The following is a 20,447-nucleotide window of genomic DNA, read 5'->3' as shown; positions in this document are numbered from 1 at the left end:
TCTGCAGATTTCGACAGTGTCATAATAGTCGACCTTGCCATCCACTTTGCAATATACTCCCACCACCGGGCTGAAACTGGGCAAATACCAAGTGCTTTGAGCCGCCCAGCAAAGCAGCACAAATCCACTGAATAAGATTTCCCCGAAGAAACTCAGAGCCCTCTCAACACATCTTCCCAAAAGGTTTGAACACTACTACATTCCCAAAGGATAGGAATCCAGGTGCCATATTCAGGGCATCTGCGACAGTGATCAGATGTATTCATGTTTCGTTTATGTAACAAAGCTGGGCATATACATGCATTTAATGAATATTAGGGCCACGTAAAACCTTGGAGATAGGGGTAGAAGTTTCCAGCTCCTGGGCCTGAGTTAAATCCTCTCATGACCATGTGGTTTGCATTATTCAGAACTGGGCCTGCGAGTTGGCGCCCTGTAAAAATTCGTTCATTTTACCCATTGGGTCTATTTTGTATAAACCTATACTTGATAAAAATCAGAGCCCCACCTACCTCCCGAGTTTTTCCAGTTTGCAATGTTTGGCGTTTCTTTAAAATGGACGTAATCTGATAATATACCACTTATTCTGCCTCCAGACTATTGGAGAAAGAAGGTGAATGTTTTCCCATGGAATCAGCACCACATTCACCATCCAATCCCCAACTTTCTGAAGATTCTATTTCTCCAATATCGCAGCTACCCCCAGCAACTCCACAGAGCAAAGATGGATCAGTAACTCAAATAAAAAAGTACAAAAGATCTGTTTTAAGTGCTTGGGGTGAAGTAACAGGGGAGCAAGCATCTTGGGATTTCTGGGGGGTGCAGAGGTAAGGGGCCGGGTGGAAGCAACACACAGAGGGGCAGGGGAGCGAGTGGAGGAAAGAAACATGGAGGGCTCAGATCAGGGGAAGAATGATGAAAGCAAGCAAAGAAGAGCACCGAGGGGGAGCAAATGGGTGAAAGAGAGCCACGTTGAGTTGGTGAGAAAAAACACACCGATGAGAAAGCAACACAGGAGAATTGTTGAGAACCACAAAAGAGGGTAAATCTAGAGCACACAGAGGGTGGAGGGTAAGAAGTCCAGGGCCGAGGCAGATGGAAAACACACACACACACATGGAGTGCTTAAACAACATGAAAAAGTAGCACCAGAAAAGTGAGCAGTGGAAGAACACAAGTTATAGATCCATGCCCCAGAAGAAGGGCAAACAAAAGAAGAGGAAGGAAAGCCCACACAAATTAACAAATAAAAAGGGAGCAATGACAGTCACGATAAAACTAACCAATGGTAAGCAATTGTTGGGATTTAAGCCCACTGTAAAACAATACATCTAGCAACAGACAGTGCAACTAGACTCATTCCATTTACATTGCCTCAGGACACTGAAAGGAAGGAGGTATACTGATCATGCTTCACATTAAAAAAAAGACTACAGCAAAGAGTTTGCTTTACCCCCCTGAAGTAAGTAGGAGTTCCTCAGAATGCACGTCATTTGGTCATAATGTTGTTTACCTACACATTCATTCAAATTGTAGCCTCGTGGCAGAGTGCATATAGCAATGGTCACACATGCCCCAATTGCAATTATCATCATGTGTGAAGGAACTACATGCCTTGAAAGAAATGACAAAAATATGCAAGAAGTGACGGACAAAATGCATGAATTAATATCAGCCACTGCCAATTTCTCGGTACCTCATCCCCAATCCATTGTTATTTTCCAAACCATGCCAATTCAGTTTATTCCTAGCTGTATGCAAATCAGTCTTCAATCAATCAACCAATCAATCAATCAGTGCTTGTAGAGCGCACATATTCACCTGTTAGGGTCTGAAGGCGCTAGGGGGAAAGGGGAAAAGTGTAGCATTTACCGGTGAGTTGGCTCTTAAAAAAGCCATGCTTTCAGTTCCTTCATGAAGCTGAGGAGGGATGTGGTTTGTCTGATGTAGAGAGAAAGGGTGTTCCAGGCAGGGGCTGCGAGGTAGGAAAAGGAGCGTCCTCCTGTTCTGGTATTCGTGATGTGGGGTACTTCTGCAAGAGAGAGGTGGGCTGAGCGTAGGGTCCTGTGGGGTACGATGAGGTTGAGTCGCTGGTTCAGGTAGGCTGGTCTGGTGTTGTGGAGGGCTTTGTGTGCATGGGTGAGGATCTTGAAGGTGATTCTTTTCTCTATGGGAAGCCAGTGCAGTGTACGCAAGTGTTGCAAGATGTGGCAGTGTCGCGGTAGATCGAGGACCAGTCTGGTTGCGGCGTTCTGGATGTTTTGTAGTTTGTGGGTGAGTTTCTTGTTGATTCCGGTGTGGAGTGTGTTGTTATAGTCCAGTCTGCTGGTGATGAGGGCGAGTGTGATGGTCTTTCTATGTTCGAGGGGGATCCACTTGAAGGACTTGCATAGGAGGCGGAGGGTGCTGAAGCAGGTGGCGGTGACTGAGTTGATTTGACGCTTCATGCTGAGGTTGGAGTCCAGGATGATTCCAAGGTTGCTGGCTTGGCTGGTGGTGGTGGGTGGGTTTCTGAGGGTAGGTGGCCCCTAGGAGTCATTCCACATGTTGGCTTGAGGGCCCATGATGAGTACTTCTGTCTTGTTTCTGTTGAGTTGAAGGCAGCTGTTTCTCGTCCAGTTGGCGACTGGTTCCATGCCTCTGTGGAAGTTGTGTCTGACTTTGTTGGGTTTGTTGGAGAGGGAGAGGATGAGTTGGGTGTCTTCGGCGTAGGAGATGCTGTTGATTCCGTAGCTTCTGACGGGGGTGGCTAGTGGGGCCATGTAGATGTTAAACAACATGGGGCTGAGGAAGGATCCCTGGGGCACTCTGCAAGTGGTGGATGTGGGGTCTGCAAGGAAGGGGGTGAGTCTCACTCGTTGAGTTCTGCCGGAGAGGAAGGATTGCATCCAGTGGAGGGCCTTGTCTCTGATGCTGGCTTCGTGAAGTCTTCTTATCAGGGTGTGATGGGAGACTGTGTCGAAGGCCGATGAGAGGTCTAGTAGGATGAGTGCTGCCTTCTCTCCCTTGTCCAGCAGGGAGCACATGTTGTCTGTTGCGGCCAGGAGGGCTGTTTCGGTGCTATGGTTTTTCCTGGATCCGGATTGGGAGCTGTTGAGGATGTTGTGGTCTTCTATAAACGTGGTGAGTTGGCTGTTGACTGCTTTTTCGATGACTTTCACAGGAAATGGGAGTAGGGAGATGGGCCTGAGGTTTTTGAGGTTGGTGGGGTCTGCTGAGGGTTTCTTGAGGAGGGGGTTGATCTCAACGTGTTTCCTGTTATCGGGGAAGGTGGTGGCAGCTAGTGAGCGGTTAATGGTGAGGTTGAGCTTGGGGGTGATGGTGTCTGTGGCTCTGTTGCAAATGTGGTGGGGGCATGGGTCCATGGGGGCCCCAAGTGTATGGACTTCATTGTTCTCAGTGTATCTTCGGTGGTGAGCGGGCTCCATGTGGTGATTGTTGATTTGTAGGTGTTGGGTTTTAGTAGAGGGGGTTCTGCACACAGGTTGTCCTTGCTGAAACTGTCATAGATGGTCTTGATTTTGTGGTGCAAGTAGGTGATGAGTTTGTCACAGAGGTCCTGAGAGGGTGGGATGTCCGTTGTTTCACTGTTGGGTTGGGCGAACACCTTGATGATGCTGAAGAGTTCCCCTCTGTTGTGTGCATGTGAGGAGATTCTGTCTTGTATAGATTTCTTTCTGGTGTTTCTGATGAGTTGGTGCGGTGCGGTGGTGGTGGCTCTGAAGTTGCTATGGGCTTCTGTGGCTTTGGTGTTTCTCCAGATTTTCTTGAGGCGGCGACAAGTGCGTCTAGATTCTCAGAGGTCTTTAGTGAACAGCGAGGTTTCTTTGCATGGGTGCTGTTGTTTTTTTTGATAGGGGCTATGGTGTTGGCGCAGTCAGTGATCCATTTGTGGAAGGTGTGTGCTGTGGTGTTTGGGTCATCGTTGTGTTACGATAGTGGGGGAGGCGATGGCAAGGGCGGCAGTGAGCTGAACATCGGTTATTCTTGTCCAGTTTCTATGCGATGGTTGCTGTTTGGGTCGGATGACGGTGGGTGTGTTAAAGGTGAAATAGATGCATCAATGGTCTGTCCATGGGAGTTCTGTGGTGTGACTGAAGGTGACAGAGGTTCCTGGTGTGAAGATGTGATTGAGGGTGTGCCCTGCTGAGTGTGTTGGCTCCGTCACAATCTGTCGGAGTCATATGTTGTAGAGGTTGTCTAAGAGGGATGCGGTGTTGGGGTTTTGAAGGTTTTCGATGTGGAACTTGAGGTCTCGCAGCAGGGTGTAGTTGGTGGCTGTGATTGCATGTGTGGAGATGCAGTCTGTGATGGAGTCGGCGAAGAGAGTACGTGGTCCGGAAGGGCGGTAGATGAGGGTTCCCCTGATGGTGGATGTCGGGCTGGTATGTAGCTTGAAGTGGAGGTGTTCCATCAGGCTTGTGGATTCTTCGTAGTCTTCGGAGTGTGTGTTCAGGCGGAGGTTGGACCAGTGGATGATGGGATTCCCCCCAGGGCAGCTGTTTTTTTTTTTCCGGGTGATCTTGTATCCCTGGGCGATGGCAATAGCGATGTCTGGGCCAGAGGTGGTGTTGGTCCAGGTTTCTGTGAGGAACGCGATGTCCGGGGTGGTGCTGTCAAGGAGGTCCCAGATTTCGGGTAGCGTGTTTATGGAGGAAACAGACATTGAGGAAAATGCACTTCAGAGTTTTCAGGGTTGGAGTGTTGTTGCGGGTGGATTGTGCTGGGTCCAAGGTCTTGGAGGTGGTGTATGTTTGGTGGCAGCGGAGGCAGCTGAAGGGACTGTGGGTTTTAGCTGGTGATGCTTACTTGCAGTTGTTGTTGCATCCTGTCTTGAGTGCAATGAGTGCTGCTGATGTGTAGAGGCAGTGGATGGCAGGACCAGGGGTCCTGGCACTGGTCTCGTTCCGGTTGCGGACGGGTGCAGACAGCGGCCGCCATTAAGTAGGGAGGGGAGAAGGAGAGGACAGCTGGGAGGCGGGATAGGGAAATGGCGTGAAAAAGGGGGTCGGGCAACAGGGGCAGCAGCGGCGCAGAGAAAGAATGAGAGAGAGGAGGGGGCTGGGGCCGCCGGGGCAGCAGCGGCGGGGAGAGTGAGAGGGGAGAGAGAGAGAGAGATGCGAGAAAGAGAGGAGTGAGGAGAACACGAGGAAAAGATAAAGGAAAGCCCAGAAAGCGAAAGGCACAAAAAAACCACACAAAAGAAAAAACGAGGAGAAAAGAGAAAAGAGGAAGAGGGCAGCCCAGCAGAGATGTCCCTCCAGACACCAGGGTTGAGGTGCAGGCAGAAGCCTGCGGGTGGAGGGTGGCCTCAAACTACTGACAGAGGTCAGAGTTCAGGGACAGAAGGGCTTCACTTGCCAGTGAAGCTACGTGGTGGCAGAGCAGTTCACTGACCAGGTCAGTGAGGTTGCTCTGCCTCTGCTTCAATGGAAACAGTCCAGCCCAAAATGCCAACCCAGGTCTCCCCTGAAACGTAACACAAGCAACCCACAGCCAGTTTCACCCTTAACATGGTCTCATTACCCGGGTATAGCTTTGGTCCAGTAACATAGTGTGCACAGCAGTCGTGTCTTGGGATATCCGTCCCACTTAACGTGACATAATAAAGTATACAACAATTGATGTTTGCAATGCTTGAATTAATCTCAGCCACTGGTAATTACTCAGGGTCACGCCCCAATCCTTCATTATTTTCTACACCATGCCACCTCAGAATGGACCCAGCTATATGGAAATCAGTCTTGACCCTGTTCAAAAAGAAACAGTCCAGCTCAAACTGCTAAGCCAGGTCCACTCTGAACTGGAATACAAGCAACCCAGGACCGGTTTTGCCCTTATTATAGGCTCATCAGCCAGGTATAGCTCAGTTGCAGTGACATTTTGTGCACAGGACCCACATGTGGGCATACCCATCCCACATAGGGTGACACAGTAAAGTATACAAAAAGTGGTGGATGGAATGCTTGAATTATGCTCAGCCGCTGGTAATTACTTGGGGCCACATCCCAATCCACACCTTTGCATAGTATGCCACCTCAGTTTGGACCGAGCTATATGCAAATATGTTTTGCCCCTACTCTAATGGGAACAGTCCAGCCTTAACTGCACATCTAAGTCCTTCCTGAACAAAAACACAAGCAACGCAGGGTCATTTTTACCTTTGTAATCTGCTCATCAGCTGGGTAAAGCAGTCTGGGCATACCAGACCCAATTAGGGTGACATACTAAAGTATACAAAAAGTGATGGATGGATTGCCTGAATTAATCTCAGCCACTGGTAATTTCTCAGGTTGAATCCAAATCCATCGTTATTTGCACACCATGCCATCTCAGTTTTGACCCAACTATATGGAAATAAATCTTGACCATGCTCCAATAGGAACAGTCCAGCCTGAATTGAAAAGCCAGATCCTCCCTGAACTGGAACACAAGTTACCCAGGACAGATTTCGCCCTTGTTATATGCTCATCAGCAGGGTAAATCTTGTTTCCAGTGACAGTGCGCACGAGACCCATGTCTGGTCTTACCCGTCCTTCTTCGCGACATACTAGAGTTTACAGAAGGTGATGGATGATATGCTTAAGTTATTTTAAGCCACTGATAATTACAGAAGACCATATCCCCTTCCATTGTTATTTTGCACACTGTAGGAAGTTGGCTCTGCATATACTATCTCAAAGTAAGAGATAGTGTGCACAGAGGCCAAGGGTTCCCCTTAGAGCATGGGTACTCACAAACATTTTCTCAGGGGCCAAAAGGTTTTGTCTGAGAAGTGACAGAGGGTCGCATTGATAATAGCAGGGTAGCAGCTTTTGTTGGGGGGGGGGGGCAGGTGTAGTGGAAGCGAAGCACATACATCCAGTGGCTGAACTGCATAATGTGAAACCAGAAAACCTGGGATTAATCCCGGCTTCCCCAATTGTTTAATTTCACTTTCCCTCTTTATTCGTCATTATCAAATGTAAAAGGACATTGAAATACAAGACTCCTGGATGTGCATTGTACAAACCCTTCTCCTGTGTTTAATTTAATAAACGGTAATGTTTTTCATGAATTATAGGATCCCAGCCCAAAATGTGCACTGAACATCTGACTTACAATATTTTCAGGGTGTGCGGGAAGGAAAAGGAATGTTTGTAAATTCATGTTTGAAAACTATTACTTTAATAACATACACTTCTCAGTGCACTGATATAATGTGATGTACTGAGGGGAAACGGTTCTTCATCTTAATGAACTATACACTCTGAATTTTGAAAATAACTTATCAGATTTTTACACTTCTGCTGCAAGATGTCTTGAAAAATAAAGGTGCTTTTTGAAGGTAGGCGGGGCAGGTTAACCTAGTTATTCCCTTTCGTGAACTTAAATTAAGCTTTAAATAAAGGATTGCCTATTTATTTAACTCCTTATTCAGTGTTAGTGATGAATGGAGATAACAGCATCCCAGTGCTGCTCTGGACCTGGGGGCCACATTTAAAGGTCAAGAGGGCCACATGTGGCCCCCGGGCCGTACTTTGAGTATCACTGCCTTAGAGGTAAGATAGTGGCAAAATTAGATAATTCTAATGCTCTATTTTGTGGTAGTGTGGTCGAGCAGTAGGCTTATCAAAGGGTATTGTTAAGTTGTACACACACAGGCAATCAATGAGGAACACACATTCAAAGACTTAACTCCAGGCCAATAGTTTTTATATAGAAAAATATATTTTCTTAATTTATTTTTAGAACCACAAGTTCAAGATGTGAAGTAAATACATAAAATGCAAGGTACTCCACACAGGTAAGTAAGGAACTTTGAATTAGAGCAATAACATATACGGTTTTTGTCAAAATGGAAACAAGCTATTTTAATAGAGGACACTGTGCAAAAATCAACAGTTCCTGGGGGAGGTAAGTAATGGTTAGATTGTGAGGTAAGTAAGACACCTACAAGTCTCAGTTCCAGGGCATTGGCAGCCCACCATTGGGGGTTCAAGGCAACCCCAAAGTTACCACACCAATAACTCAGGGCCGGTCAGGTGCAGAGGTCAAAGAGGTGCCCAAAACACGTAGGAGAACAGGGGTGCTCTGGTTCCAGTCTGCCAGCAGGTAAGTACCCGGGTCCTCTGGGGACAGACCAGGGGGGTTTTGTAGAGCACTGGGGGGACACAAAACACACCCTCAGCGGCACAGGGGTGGCCGGGTGCAGTGTGCACAGCTGGCGTCGGGTTTGTATTGGTTTCAATAGAAGGACCGGGGGGGTCACTCTAGCGGTGCAGGCAGGCACAGGGGGAGCTTCTCAGGCCAGCTACCACCTGGGCTATGTAGAGGGTCGCCTGGTGGTCACTCTTGCGCTGAGGTTTGGTTCCTTCCGGTCCTGGGGACTGCGGGTGCAGTGCTTGGTCCAGGCGTCAAGTCCCTTGTTACAGGCAGTCGCGGTCAGGGGGAGCCTCTGGATTCTCTCTGCAGGCACTGCTGGGGGGGTCCAGGGGGGTCGTCTCTGGCTACTTACGGGGTCGCAGTCGCAGGGGACTCCTCCCTGGATCTCGAGCTAGGGGAGTCGGGTGCAGAGTGTGAAGTCTCACGCTTCTGGCGGGAAGAGTGAAGTCTTTAAAGTTGAAGAAAAGTTGCAAGTTTGTTGCAGGTTGTTGAGCAGAGCCGCTGCTCTCAGGAGTTTCTTGGTCCTGGGGGTCAGGGCAGTCCTCTGAGGCTTCAGAAGTCGCTGGTCCCTGTTGGATGCATTGCTGGTTGCATGTTTTCGAGTCAGGAGATAAGCCGGTAGGGCTGGGGCCAAAGCAGTTGTCATCATCTGTCGTCTCTGCAGGCTTGTAGGTCAGCAGTCTTTCTTCTTTAGTTCAGGTTGCAGGAATCTGATTTCCTGGGTTTTTGGGTGCCCCTAAATACTAAATTCAGGGGTGTGTGTTGGTCCGGGAGGGCAGTAGCCAACGGTTCCTCCTCCCTGAGGGAAGAGGGACACATCCCTATTCCTATTGGGGGAATCCTCCAAAATCAAGATGGAGGATTTCTAAAGGAAGGGGTTACCTCAGCTCAGGACACCTTAGGGGCTGTCCTGACTGGTGGGCGACTCCTCCTTGTTTTTCTCATTATCTCCCCTAGACTTGCCGCCAAAAGTGGGGGCTGTGTCCAGGAGGTGGGCATCTCCACTAGCTGGAGTGCCCTAAGGTATTGTAACACAAAGCCTGAGCCTTTGAGGCTTACTGCTAGGTGTTACAGTTCCTGCAGGGTGAAGCACCTCCACCCAGAGCAGGCTCTGTTTCTGGCCTGGGAGGGCACAAAATCCCTCACCCCATGGAGTCAGAAACTTGTCTCTTAGCAGCAGGCTGGCACAGACCAGTCAGTCCTGCACTGAAGGATTGGGTAAAATACAGGGGGCATCAATAAGATGCCCTCTGTGTGCATTTTTTAATAAATCCAACACTGGCATCAGTGTTGGTTTATTATTCTGAGAAGTTTGATACCAAACTTCCCAGTATTCAGTGTAGCCATTATGGAGCTGTGGAGTTTGTTTTGACAAACTCCCAGACCATATACTTAATATGGCCACACTGTACTTACAATGTCTAAGAATAGACCTAGACACTGTAGGGGCATATTGCTCATGCAGCTATGCCCTAACCTGTGGTCTAGTTCACCATGCCTAAGGGCTGTAAGGCCTGCTAGAGGGGTAACTTACCTATGCCACAGGCAGCATTTTGTGTGCATGGCATCCTGAGGGGAATGCCATGTCGACTTTGCCTTTTTCTCCCAGCAACACACACAATCTACAATGACAGTGTGCATGTGTTAGGTGAGGGGTCCCTTAGGGTGGGGGACCATCCTTGGTCACAGGGCCCTTGGTACCACTGGTACCATTTACAAGGGACTTATCTGTGTGCCAGGGATGTGTCAATTGTGGATAAATGGGACATTTTTAAGTGAAGAACACTGGTGCTGGGGCCTGGTTAGCAGGGCCCCATTACACTTCTCAGTCAAGTCAGCATCAATATCAGGCAAAAAGTGGGGGGTAACTGCACCAGGGAGCCATTTTCCTACACACACCATGCCATTTCAGTTTGAACCCAACTATATGCAAATCCATTGTGACCCTACTCCAATGGCAACAGAACAGCCCGACCGGTAATCCCGGAACCAGAACACAAACAACCCAGGACTGGTTTTCCCTTGTTAAGGGCTAATCAGCTGAGCAAATCTTGGTTCCAGTGACATACTGTGCATGGGACCCTTGTCTGGGCATACCCGTCCCACTTAGGGTGACAATCTAAAGTATGCAAAAAGACAAGGATGGAAGGCTTGAATGAATCTCAGTCATTGGTAAGTACTTGGGCTGTTTCCCAATCCATCATTGTTTTGCACACCATGCAACGGGAACAGTCCATCCTAAACTTTTGAAATGGCATGCAATTTTAGGATGCAAAACTGCAGGAAGAAACCGCATTATTTGCATTGAGATAGTGCTTTACCAGATAAATTTGATAAGCACTAGGATAAGTTGAACAATCTATCCCCTGAAAGGCTGCAGCTGGGCCATATGAACAAGAAGAGCTGATCAGATCAAGGGTTAAGAGTGTAAAATAATGGCTGTGCACATATATAGGCAACTATTGAGAGGTTTAGGCTACACACAAAGGAAGCAGTGACTTCACGATCAGAGTAACATGAGGGTGTGTACGGTTTAAACAATGCAAACATTAAAAAGGATATTCATAAAATGCTGGATCTGATGTCTTCTGATGTTCACTCTTAACATTTGAGCCACAGTATTAAATATGTAAGAGATGTGGAATGCATTTGTTGATGTCTCTGGTTGTGGTATGGAACAAGAAGGGAGTAACTTTCCAGACAGTGGAAGTGCATTGCCAAGATTTCTGAAATCCCATGGCTGGAGGGTGGAGACTCAGACAATGGAGTGAGGAGAATGTAGACATGGGTACATTTTACATTTCCATTATCTTTGCTAGCAAGGGGCACTGATTAGTTCTTCCCAGCATTGCTATTTGCTAGATGGAAGGAAGGAACTGTACTTTCTATTGCTCAAGATGAGGGAGGTTTTAGGCCAGGCCTGCCCTCTGTCTGTCTTCAATGATGCCTTCTGTACATAATTGCTTCTTTAGAAAGATTAATGATAATCAGCTGCGGAGATCTCACACTTTATTGTGCCCATAGTATTGATATTCCTGCCTAGAGTCAGTCCCAGTGCTACCTCTTATGAGAAGCATCACTTTGATAAACTTGGGTGCCTGAAAATTTGCAATTCTTCAGCTTGCAGCCCTTCAAATGTAACATCAACTGCATATGTGTCTTAATTGTGCTGTTCTCTAGGGTTGACACAGTGAATCAAGTCTTTATGAAGCAGAGTTCACAAGCCCATACTGCACCCATATAAATATATGTATTAAACGAGTGAAACAGACCTCTTTCAAAAATTTTAAATTTTGAATAATCGGATTTTGTTGTTTAAAATGGGTTCCCACAGTGCTATGACCATACAGGCAAGCCTAGACCAGGCTGAGTTTCAGAATGGAAAGAAAAGGGAAACACAAGGTTAAACTAGTACTGGCAGAGCCAACACGTCACACCTATGTTAGAGCTATTGGCTTTGCAAATGTCTTTGAGCCATACTGGTCATAAACATGACTGCTATTCATCTTGGCTGAAAGTTAGTTGTGTGCCACAGAATAAAGTGGCAGAAAGGAGAGTGGCATAGAGTATCATAGAGCAGAGTACCGTAGAGTATGGTGATAGAGGAGGGTGGAGTGGCATAGAGTGGAGTGGTGTACTGTAGAGTGGCATACAGAGGAGTGACATCGAGTAGAGTGGCATAGAGTGGGGTAGACTGAAGTGGTGTAGTGTGGAGCAGCATAAGGTGGAATGGCGTAGAGTAGAGTAGAGTAGAGTAATGTAGAATAGAGCAGCTTTGAGTAGAGGCATAGAGAAAACTGGCAAATAGTAGAGTGCCATAGAGTAAAGTGGATTAGAATAAAGTGGTGTAGAGTGGAGTGGCATAAAGTGCCATTGTGTGGAGTGGAGAGTTGTAAAGTGGACAAGTGTTGATAGAAGTGGCCAAAAATGGAGTGGCAGAGAGTGGAGTGGTGTAAAGTAGCATAGACAACAGTGGTGTGTCGTACAATGGGGTGCAGTGGTGTAAAGTGTGGCATTGTGTGGAATGAGGTGGAGTAGAGTGTAACAGAGTAGAGTGGCACAGAATAGAGTAGAGTTACATAGAGCGGTATACTGTGGATCAGAGTGGTGTAGAGTGGAGTAGAGTGGCGTAGGGAGGGGTGAAGTTGCATGGAGAATAGTAGCATAGAGTGGGGTGGCAAAGAGTGAAGTGGAGTGGAGTAGAGAGGCAGGGAGCAGTGTGGATTGGAGTGGGGTGATGTAGAGTGACATGGAATGGAGTAGAGTGTAGTAGTGTAAAGTGGTGTAGAGTGGCATAGAGTAGACTGGAGTGCACCTGAGTGGTGCAGACTGCCTTAGAGTCACATTGTGTGGAATGAAGTGGCATAAACTGGACTAGCATACAATGGAGTGGTAACGAATGGAATGGCAAAGAGGGGTGTAGATTGAAGTGCAAAGAGTAGAGTGACGTAAAGTGCCATAGATAACAGCGGCATACAATGAAGTGGTGTGCAGTGGCATTTCGTTGAATAGCATTGTCAGGAATGGAGTGGCATAGACTAGAGTTGGGTAGATAAGAGTGAGGTGGCTTAGAATGGCATAGAGTGGAGTAGAGTGGTGTGGAGTGGCTTGAGTGGCATAGAGTGGGGTAGAGTGAAGTGGGATGGAATGGCATGGAGTGTCATAGAGCAGAGTGGCATGGAATGGGGTGGCAAAGAATGAGGTGGAGTGGAGTACAGCTGCATGAAGTAGAGTGTTATGGAGCTGAGAAGCATACCGTTGAATGGCATGGAGTGACATTGTCGCGTGGGCTCTCATTATCCTAAATGAGACTACTGGATTTCTAGGTAGCAGGATCGTTCACGGTGTGGGGGACTGAGTCTGACCCACTTGGAAGGACCTCTGTCACCCTAAATCCGGTTTTGCTCCGGCTAACTAGCAGTGCCTCATTTCTCCCAGGGGGAAGAGATGATTGGGCAGCTGAGCGCATGACATCTTTGGAACTTCTCAGGGAAGTCGTGGTCACTCAGATCCAAACCAGCTCTCTCATTTACAATATGATCTCATATACAAATGACAAAGGCAGTTTAAGTTGTATGTAATGTTTTAATAAAACGACTGCATTTTAGATATTAAGGCGTGAGCCGCAATAACCAGAACCATACAACACAGTAGGATTGAAATAGTCACGAGGAGAGTGAAACATAAGAATAACGCTATCATGGTGTTAACAATTTCTACTCTCTCTCAGCTAGTTCTATTTCGAGCACAGCATGTTAAGCTTCTAACTTGCATTTCAGATTCCCTGGGAAGACATCAACCCTCATACCTGAGCAAAGGCCTGTGATCTGGTTCAGCATCTGCAACAAGGCAGTCAGTGTCTAGTTGTGGTTCCCTGGTCGGAATGTCCCTCTTGCATGTATTGGGACAAGGAAGTGTTTTTATAACTAACATGTCAGCATGATCACAAAATGTCCCTACGCAGGAATGCCAAAGACTAAACTCCTACCACGTCTATCAGCAATGTACCAGACTGTATCCTTGACTGAAGCACAGAGTGAACAGGAATGTGTTATTGCGAACTCCAGTGCTGAAGTAGGCTAAACAGTGTGATATAAAATATAAAACAAAACCGTAGAACTGGCTATTTGAAAAATAACAGTACGAAGCTGAATAACAAGCATGTAGAGCAAAGTGCACAGAGGCTCTGTGCTGCGAGCAAAAGAATAAAAGACATCCAGGGCAAAGTGCACAAGGGCCTAACGTCTGAAGCTAACGTGCAAAGGATACCTAAAACTGACCACACTACAACATGGTGTAGAGAGCAGCAAAGTAGAGCGGCATAGAGTACAGAGGCCTACAAGAGAGTAGTGTAGAGTAGAGTGGCATAGCATAGAGTGGCGTACAGTAGAGTGGCATAGAGTAGAGTGCATGTAGTACCATAGAGAGAGATTGTGTGAGGTGGAGTGGAGTACGGTGGAGTGGCATGGAGTGGAGTAGTGTAGAATGCAGTGGCATAGAGTAAAGTGGAGTGGCATTGAGTAAGCTAGAATGGAGTGGCATAGAGTGGAGTGGCATAGAGTGGAGAAGCATAGAGTGGGGTAGAATTCCATAGAGTGGAGTGGCATGGAGTAGAGTGGAGTGCCATAGAGTAGAGTGACACAGAGTATTATGAAATGGTGTAGAGAAGAGTGGTGTAGAGTGAAGTGGAGTGAATTGGTGTAGAGTAGTGTAGAATGGAGTTGTATAGAGTGCTGCAGAGTGGCATTCTGTGGGGTGGAGTGGAGTGGCATGGAGTGACATACAGTAGAGTGGAGTAGAGGTGATTGGGGTAGAGTAGAGTGGCTTAAAGTGGAGTAGAGTGGCATGGAGTAGAGTAGAGTAGTGTAGAGTGGAGAGGTGTGGAATGGAGTAGAGTAGCAAAGAGTGGAGTGGAGTAGAGTGGCATAGAGTTGAGCGGTGTAGAGTGGGTAGAGTGGATTGGCATAAAATAAAGTGTCGTACAATACAGTGGAGTAGGGTTACATGGAGTAGAGAGGCATAGAGTGGAGAGGCGTAGAGTAGAGTGGAGCAGCATAGAGAAGGGTTCAGTTGAGTACTCTAAGGTGATGTAGAATAGAGTGGCATAGACTGCCATAGAGTGGCATTCTATGGGGTAGGGTGGCATAGAGTAGAATGGAGGGGAGTGCATAGAGCACAGTGGATTGGCGTAGAGTAGAGTGGCATAGCAGAGAGAGTGGAGTGTCATAGAGTGGAGTGGTATAAAGTGGAGTGGAGTGGCATACAGTCGAGTGGCATACATTAGAGTGGCACAGAGTGAAGTGACAGAGTGGAATGGTGTAGAGTAGAGTGGAGTGGCATAGAGTAGAGTGGAGTGGTATAGAGTTGCATAGTGTAGAGAGGAGTGGCACTGAGGGGAGCAGAGTATAATCATGTGGAAGAGTACAGTTATGAGTATAAGTAACTAACGTGTCAATAGAGGCAGCATTTAAGGTGAACTTAACATAAATAAGTCACTGTATGCTTGTCATAAAAGTTGGAAAGCACATTGCACATCCAGGAATAATACTAAAACACTTATAAAATATAAAAAGTAGTGTATTTTAGAGAGACGAGGAATAATACATGTACTTGGTCCATGCTCCAGGGTAGAATTAACAGAAGAAAAGAAGATAATCCTATGGGAGCTAAGCAATCGAAATATTGCAAATGTGAGTGACATTGAAAACAATTAAGTGTAAACTATGGGCTCGTGGTAAGCCCACTGAATTGTAAACAATATGTTTCATAGCACAGCACATTCACTTTGTAGACAAGACATAAAAACGTGTTGCTTAGAGAATTCTGAGATTTATAGCTTGACAGTAATTCACAACCCAACCCTATTTAGCACTATACAGTACTTTACAACATAGTTAAAGTACACTTTTTATATTCCCAAAGGTGGAGGTCAGACATTTAGCAGACACGTGATCTCCCAGTGCTAAATGATTTGGCTAGATGTGAAGTGGGCGAAGTGCCTGGAAAACACTACAAAAGTAGGTCACGGTGCTATAAATCAACGGCACAACTTAGGGTAAGGCTGGTGCTGTAGTGGTAGATCTGAGGCCCTAGGAGACTTGAAGATCCTCCAGAGCCACAGCAGCTCAGAAGTCCACTTAGGCCTTACCAGGGACCCGTTTGGTGACTTGAAAACCCATTAATGCAACAATAAAGGGGTGAAGTAAATGTCATCAACATTGCAGAAACTGGTGTTCTTTGCAGTTTTTTTTATAAATAACAGCGCCTGGAAGCCCTTCTGACTGTGAAGGTTTGTTTAACAAATAGTGTTGTAACAACATAAAAGAGGGGGGAACAGTAAGACAGTTGCACAGATAGAAGGACAGATAGAAGGTTAAACAGATCGTCATAAATAAGCCACATGCACTGATGCATCTGTACAGGTTTGTAGACAGAAAGGCAGGTATGTAGCTGTTAGTAAATCATGGATGAGATATAATCAGCGTCAGAGAAACCGCTGTAAATCACAAGCGCCTGCTTTAGAAAGAACCACGCCACAAAGACCTTGGTAGTCAGAATGTAGGCTTTAAAGTGTTAACATAAACAGAGATGGGCAGAAATAGGCAGTAAGGCAGATACCCAGATTGAAATAGAAAGGTAAATAGAAAGCACATGTAGTAATAGACGTGGACTGATAAGTATATCGAGAAGCAGCTGTTGGTACGAAAATGGGATCACATATGATCAACTTTGCCTAAACTGTCAGTATGTGAAATAGTTGCCTTATACAAACAAGCATTGGCAAAGCCAATAGGTTTTTCCTTTCTGTTTTTTTCTTTTGCATTCTATTTTACTATCTAACTGGATTATTGGTGCAGGGTGATCAGTCCATCCACGTTTGCATAATTTATGTCTGCCCCACAATCCAGCAGCTTGAAGACCTCCTCACTGTCCCCATTGGAGCATGCAGCCAGGAAGAACTTGACCCTGGGCTTCTTGCGCCTACCCATGGGTAGCTCCTGGTCTGCCCCAGAGCTGATTCAGCACTTGAGCTGCTCTTTGCGCATTTGCTTTGCGTCTGCCATCTTCAGCCCCTAGCTGCAGGGGGAGGCTCTGCGCTCACCCTGCAGCCACAGGGAAGGGAGTCAACGATCCAGCCGCACAGGACCAGGTCCTGCACTGACACCCCGTGCACAGAATACCGTACAGGCCGTACAGCGGTCGGCGGCTTGCGTGCTCCCAACACACACACACACACTGGGCGCGCACCTTGCTCATCAATCCATAGTCACATGACTTTAGTGAGGTAGCTGCTCTGGCCGGAATTTGAGAGCAAATGCCTGACTGGTCAGAGGAGCGCCCACTAACAGCCAGCGTCTTGTTGGAGTCAAAAAAAGTGTTATAGTACCAGGAAATGTTTCTCTTCACTTTTACCTGACCCTAAATGGTGTCTGCTTACGACACAGCCTAATGAATGAACATTTGGGTACAACAGCTCCCATATTCTATATAGGCAGAGTCCGTACGGCACGAGGAAATAATAAAGAAACAACATGCAATACTTAAGACCTTGTTGTCAGTGCTTGTACTATACAGATTCCTAACTATAAAAAGCAGCTGCTTCAATTCTATTAATGGTCGAGATAGAGGTTATGTATTTGTTTCTTTGCTTTTATCAGGAATAGTTACCATGTAGAGTCCTTTAACTAGAATAAACTACATTTTCCCGATGTCGTGAAGAAAGACGGTGAAAGAGCGTAGTCTAAATAATATATACTAAAATTAAATGCTTATATCAGTGTGTAACGATGCTACATAGAAAACAATAAAAATAGCGGTTTTGTTTAAACGTGCACCTCAATAGTGACCACAGTAAATGGCCAGCAATGTATACGCAAACTCATAATGATGAGTAAAATGTTCATGTTATGATTAATTGCACGTCCATCTGCCCATTGGTTGTTGACTCCCTATATTGCAGGTAGCCTACAGCTGCGCCCAGAACGAAGCCCGGATAAAGGGCGGACAGTTTGTGACAAGGTTCTGGTTTATACAGGCTGCTGACCTTTGTGACCTGTATACCTGTACACTGTGAGAGTTCATTAAGTGTTTTTTTTTTTTTTGGGACTGTATGTAGGTTGTGTATATCACATTCTGTTTTCAAGCAGTCCTTATTATCTTATTATTTGTATTTGTTTATTATTTGTGTGTAATTGGGAAAAGCCTTATTTGATTTTAAAGTGATAATTTGTGACTGTCAAGCATGTCAAAGCAAAAAGCCCCCTCTATACCCCAGACATTGGATAATTATTTAGTGAAGATTGTTAGTAAAATTAATTGCGAGAGGAGACAATCCCTTGGGCTTAGCAGCCCCCCCCATTATCTAGTGTGCAACTTTCACCTGCTCCATTGGCTCTGGATGACAGTAGTAGTGTCTGCACTAATTGCACTAATTCCGGTGTTCCTGATAGGGATATGATTATGCAGAATACTTCTACCTTAGCCGATCTAGAGGTTTCTACTGATCCCATAGTGCAACATCCACCCACCCCACTACCTAGAGTTGTTAGAGCATGTAGAAAGACCCAGACTAAACGTGGGGGTGCTCGGCCCGCAAAAAAAAGATTAGTTAGCCCCCTCAAGAATCCAGATAAGGATGAGGATAATACGGCAAATATCGACGATGGTAAATTAGATGCAGAAAAAACAAAAAACTTAGTAAGTATTATTGACTTAAAGATTAAGGGTATTGTCAAACCTCTTATGGTAAGAATTGATCAGCTAACCGCGGAGGTTAATAGATTAGGCGATCTCCTCAAAAAAACACTGGTGGAAGCAGATAGTGGGTCAGCCCCAATAACAATAAGCAATTATGATACTCAGGTTGCTCCTCCCGGTGATGTTACAGGTTTAGATATTAGTAGGAGTGTTGTACAGAACTACCCGACAGCACAGTCCTTAGCCTGTAATGATAGCCAGGTTGTTTTAATACCTGATAGAAAAGAGGATTGGACTGAGGTAAGGCGAAGGCGCGCCATTAATCTCCCTCCTGACTGCGCACCATATGTGGTAGTTTTAGCTAATGTTCCCCCTGTTGCAAAGGTGAATCATCAGGAAACCCACGAGTCTTTAAAAAATAAAAACGTTTCCTGGATGCACAGGCATTGTGGATTCCCAATTGAACTCTCAGATCAAGTTCTGACCACCAGAAGGGTAAACTGGATAGGGAGCTCTAAGAAAAGTTTTAGTGGTGACTGTGTCATTATAAACTTTAAACACCCTCAACATGCTGCCACTGTATTATTAAGAGCTGCCTCATTACCAATTACTGATAACAATGTGTGTGCCCGTTCGCTTGCTTTCTTTTACAGCCATCATAATAATAATAATAATAATGCCCCTTATGGGAGTAGAGGAAGTAGATTATGCCCTGCTACACACAGGCTATACCCTGATATTTCAATGCAAAACCGGTTTCAACCCCTAAGTTCTCTGGATGCAAATGATTGACTTAATGAGGGAGGACAGTTCTTACCCCAGGTGATTATTATTCCCTGTGTGGATATCGGTATAGACAATACCATGGCCCAAGAGATGCCCAACAACACAGAAATTGAATTGGCGGTGGATATAAGGGCACCGCCCGATTGTGGGGACATAAGCAATTCAAACCAGAATGCGAATTGGGGACGAAACAATGGTATGGTGCCTGATAGTAATTGTGTTAGGGGTAAGGATACTATTACTATTGTCTGTTGGAATGTGGCAGGGCTGAAATCGAAGGAGAGGGATCCGGGATGGTTAACGTTTGTTAATGCCCATGACATCTTATGTCTTCAAGAAACATGGTGTAAGGATGAAGTTAACTATGAGGGATTCGTTTCTTACAATTTACCGGCGTTGGGAGGTGGTATAGGTAGAGCGAAAGGCGGTCTCCTTATACTTGTAACGATCTGTCGCCCTATTGTGGTTAAAAAGTATATACCTGTAGGGGACCTTGTGCAGATCCTCTGGCTTGTGGACGACAAAGACCATAATGTTTTATTGATTAACTATTATAATAACATTTTTGATGTTACCCGGGTCAAAGTAGTAACAGACTTAGCCGGCGCTGTCGAAAATCTATGTCTGGAACAGAATGTTGTATTTGACTTCATCTGGGTAGGGGACTTCAATACTACTTTGTGCGATTTGTCTACACAAAGGGTTTGTGGGGTTACTAACAGTGCCGGCTGGGATGTCCCGCATTTTGGACATAACAGTTATGGGGAAGCACTGCATAAGTTCATGGGCTGCTATGACCTGGAAATAGTGGAGTGCTGTAAAGATGTTAATGGTTTACCCATTCCTACTTTTAAAAATTGGCACACCAGCTCGGTCATTGACCATGTGATCACATCTTCTAATATTAGTTCTTACTGTGATCCACCAAGAATTGAAGTAACTACCCTAAGTGACCACAACCGTATTATTCTGGACACTACCCTTTGGGCCGGTAGTTCGGTGGATGTGGGAATTATTATTTCTAATGTAGAACCACATAGGACTAACGGTGTAAGGCTAAGATGGATTGGTGAAAGAGCCGATGATTTAACTAGCTCCATAATTAATGAGAGCCTGCTGGACATTGCTTCTATTTTTAAAAATAGTTCTGACTCTGAGAGGGTTTTATATTGTTTTAACCAAATTAATAAAGCTATTGATGCCAAGTTTACCAGTCGCAATAGTAGGCAAAGTAGGAACGGACCGAGATGGTTTAATCACCTTTGCACTTCCGCACTAACTGGCCTCAAGCAGGCTTTAGCAGCGAGGCCCAGGGACAA

This window comes from Pleurodeles waltl, chromosome 12 (genome assembly GCF_031143425.1).
Source record: "Pleurodeles waltl isolate 20211129_DDA chromosome 12, aPleWal1.hap1.20221129, whole genome shotgun sequence".
NCBI lineage: Eukaryota > Metazoa > Chordata > Amphibia > Caudata > Salamandridae > Pleurodeles > Pleurodeles waltl.
The sequence above is the reverse complement of the archived record's forward strand: the minus strand, read 5'-3'. Positions refer to the sequence as shown.